Source organism: Sinocyclocheilus grahami, unplaced genomic scaffold, assembly GCF_001515645.1.
Source record: "Sinocyclocheilus grahami isolate Dianchi unplaced genomic scaffold, SAMN03320097.WGS_v1.1 scaffold1948.1, whole genome shotgun sequence".
Lineage (NCBI taxonomy): Eukaryota > Metazoa > Chordata > Actinopteri > Cypriniformes > Cyprinidae > Sinocyclocheilus > Sinocyclocheilus grahami.
In genome coordinates, this window is record NW_015507127.1 from 53,347 (window position 1) to 57,489 (window position 4,143).

The 4,143-nt window shown below is 42.0% G+C and overlaps 1 long non-coding RNA gene across 1 annotated transcript in view; it reads left to right on the plus strand.

The window, feature by feature from the left end:
* The window catches only part of LOC107573455 (uncharacterized), a 17,103-nt gene extending 16,512 nt beyond the window's left edge, over nucleotides 1–591 (plus strand). The window contains exon 3 of the long non-coding RNA XR_001607508.1: nucleotides 582–591. This is a non-coding gene — a long non-coding RNA (uncharacterized lncRNA). The remainder of the gene's footprint in view (nucleotides 1–581) is intronic.
* The last annotated feature ends 3,552 nt before the right edge of the window (nucleotides 592–4,143 follow it).

Sequence of the window (4,143 nt, forward strand, 5' to 3'; positions counted from 1 at the left end):
AACATAGTGCAGACATACATGATAGTGTAGACATACATAGGAATAACACAGTAGGGATGTAATATAAAACTAATATAATAAAAAAAAAAGAAAAATTTAATAATGTACTATATACAGAAATAGAAGTATAGGAAAAAATTTAATTGTTTCGATAAATGTACAGATATGTTTATTAGTGTGCAGATATGTTATTTACAAAGTGTGCAGTTTAATATAAATATACTATGTTAGTTGTGATGGACGATGTATAATTATGAAAGATTAATTGTTAAGACTGAATATAGCCTGTGGGAAAAAACTGTTCTTGTGCCTGGCTGTTCTGGTGGTCAGTGCTCTGTAGCGCCATATGTTGAAGTAGTTTCGTCTCTCATTGTCTCAGAGAATATGCGCCGTTAATGCAGCGTTAGAAAGCTCCGTCAGTTTTTTTACTTTCACTTTCTCTATAGTGAATTGACTGACTGTCACAACTCTTATGCACAGTTTGTTCATTGCTTGCATTGCTTGACCCCTCCCCCATAATATCAATTGTTTATAGGGCATTTCTGTCAGGACCACTATCGTCAAAGATGCTTGACAATTAGCATACAGTTTGGATTGGCGGTATGGTTCTGTTCTGGGCAAGAACTCCCTGCGCATCCATGCAGCCTAGCATGGATGAGAGCAGGGAGAGCAGCAATAACAACCCCAAAACAAAACCATATGCTGATATCCCCCAACACAAACTGATAGCAAAATCTCAAAGCCTTAAGCAACAAGCATGTTGCCCTTAACCAATGGCCAATCAAATATGTTGCCAAAACCCGCATAACCTGTAGCAACAATTCTGTTGCCTTAAACAGATGACCTAATGCTTTCACTTTCTCTATAGTGAATTGACTGACTGTCATAACTCTTATGCACAGTTTGTTCGTTGCTTGCATTGCTTGACCCCTCCCCCATAATATCAATTGTTTATAGGGCATTTCTGTCAGGACCACTATCTTCAAAGATGATTGACAATTAGCATACAGTTATTGGCGGTATGGTTCTGTTCTGGGCAAGAACTCCCTGCGCATCCATGCAGCCTAGCATGGATGAGAGCAGGGAGAGCAGCAATAACAACCCCAAAACAAAACCATATGCTGATATCCCCCAACACAAACTGATAGCAAAATCTCAAAGGTTTTTATAACAGTAAAAGCATTTTTAGTGTAGTCACACTGTTATATTGAGTCACGCTTCAAAAAACACTGATAAAAGCATATATACCCCCGCTTTATTGGTATTTAAATAGCAAATGCTAATGTTGAACTTATTCATGAACTGATGGCGCTGTATTAAGCAGTATATAAAAGTGTTTCTGTTGCTTTATGAAAACGTTTCTGAAACGTCTGTGTATTTGACAAATATTGCATTTAATTCACTTCATCTGTGATAAGAGTATGCAAACACTGCGAGAGCGTCATTAGCAGGAGCAAGCGGATACTCTCTCCAGCCGGAGGCAGGCTAGTGTAGTTCCTCTCGAACATCCTAGTCTTCTCGAGCAAGTAACTGCAGCGCTGCCGATGACTTCCGTAACCATGGAAAAAACGCGTTAAGCGGCACGCTCTTGCTCTCGCTTGGGTCGCTGAGTGCGCGCGCACATGGAAATCTAACTCTTAACAGTGTAAATAACTCCTTTAAGCGCAGCATATTGCAGCGACAAGCGTGTTCCCAGTGGCAACCGATAAGCACCGCACATTCGCATAAACTAGCACAAGCATTTAACTGAAAACAACTAAATGAGCCTAAACAACACGGATAGCCTTAGCAACATGCATGTTGCAGGTAACCTGAGAGCATTAAATGGAACTTAGCTTGTGAAGACGTTCGAGAGAGTGAAACATAGCAGTTGTGAAGTGGATGCTTGATCTCTTGATATCCTTCTTGGGGATGAAGTTCCCATCTGAACTTGTTCTTGAGTCAGTCACATAACTCGTGGAGTCCATGACAATAATGTAGAGATGCGTGAAGTAATGCTAACTCACTTATGTTTCAGCTTATGATGAATGCGGTGAATTCACGTGTTCAAGTTAACAAACTTGAATGAATCAGAGGGTGAGACCATTGGGGAAACGAATTCCACTCCTCTAAATTCCAGAGTCCTAGTGATGATGGTGTTTTGCCAGCCGAATGCGCCATTTAATTAGCTATTGAGCAATGTGAAAAACTGCTGATAATACTGAGGGACTATATATGAATGCTTAGATAGGTGTCGTATTCCCATAGGTAGATGGGGATCAGCTGAGAGTCAGCTGATGCAAGCTTGACTAACGTGACCTGCCAGAACTAACGCTACGCTTGATGTAAAAAGAATGGCATCTACACTAATATTAGTCTCTTTCTTTCGTATTCCGAGGTCATTGTAGCCATTCGGATCCAGTCTGTATCCAGATCAGACGGTGACCGTAGCCACCCAGATCCAGTCCGTATCCAGTCCAGATGGTGGATCAGCACCTAGAGACGACCTCTACAGCCCTGAATGTCAGCGGAGACCACGTCAACTAGATGCGTCCCAGAGACAGATCCCCTATGACGACCTCATCACCTCGACGACCATCGGCACAAGACCACGGGAACCAGACAAGACCTCTTCACCTGTGTTGCAGCCTGGAATTAAACCACGCCATGCTGGTTTCGTCTGGCCAGAGGAGAACTGGCCCCCCTACTGAGCCTGGTTTCTCTCAAGGTTTTTTCTCCATTTCTGTCATCAATGGAGTTTTGGTTCCTTGCCACTGTCGCCTTTGGCTTGCTTAGTTGGGGATGCTTGACTGATTGCACAGTCACTATTGGAAGAGAACTGAACTGGATGATGACATCACTGAATCATCAATGAACTGACTTTAGCTGAAAAATTACTCTGTTATTGACTTCTTGCATTATTGACAAGCAATACCAGTATTGTATAAAGCGCTATACAAATATAAGTGGAAAGTAACTCATTACAAATACTTTCGTTACAGTACTTGAGTACATTTTTAAAAATTTTCTACTTTCTTGAGTATAATTAAATTGTTGTACTTTTACTTGAGCAAAATACAACTAAAGTATTCAACTTCGCTACATTTATTTTTCACCAAAAGTACAAAGTACAAAGTACAAAAAAAAAGACAAAAGAGGCGCCGATGTAGAAACAGAGCGAGCCGGCGTTTGACGGGCACTTTTCAACTTCTGCGGTGGAGCCCTGCGCTTCAGGCAATAACAAACAGGTCTGACTCAGGTGCAAAACCAATCGAAATATTTATTTGATCCCCTGCTGATTTTGTAAGTTGCTCACTTAAAAAGAAATGAAGGGTCTGTAATTTTTATGGTAGGTTTATTTTAATGTATAGAGACAGAATACCAACCAAAAAATCCAGAAAAAACCCAGTCAGCCCGGCTCAATTAATCACACCGGCGTGAATGTGAAGCTTACTGCTAAAATTAAAGGCCGAGCGACTGTCCAGCTGGCCTGAGACGCACACACACGACAGGAGGCAAACTGGAGGAGCAGACCGAGTGTTGTTGACATCAGACACAGAGATGTTTAAATGCTGATCGAGCTGTTTAACATTCAGATGGCTGAAATATGGAGGGTGAAGAGAACACTGCTAATTTTAGCTTAATGTTTCCACCTCCGTGCTTGACTGTAGGGATGGTGTTCTTGGGGTAATTTCTTTCCCTCCAAATACGGCGAGTCAAATTAATGCCAAATAGCTCAATTTTGGTCTCTTCTGACCACAGCACTTTCTCCCAATCCATCTCTGAATTATTTAGATGTTCTTTGGCAAACTTTAAATGGGCTTGTACATGTGCCTTCTTGAGCAGGGGGACCTTGTGGGCACTGCAGGATTTCAGTCCATTGCGGCATAGTGTTACCAATGGTTTGCTTGGTGACTATGTTCCCAACTTCCTTAAAATCCTTAACAAGCTCCTCCCGTGTAGTTTGGGGCTGATCCCTCACCTTTCTCATGAACATCCTTACCCCATGAGGCGAGATCTTGCACGGTGCTCCAGACCGAGGCCGATTGATGGTTGTTTTGTATTTCTTCCATTTCCGAATAATCGCACCAACAGTTTTCTCCTTCCCACCAAGCTTCTTGCTGATGGTCTTGTAGCCCATTCCAGCCTTGTGCAGATCTACAA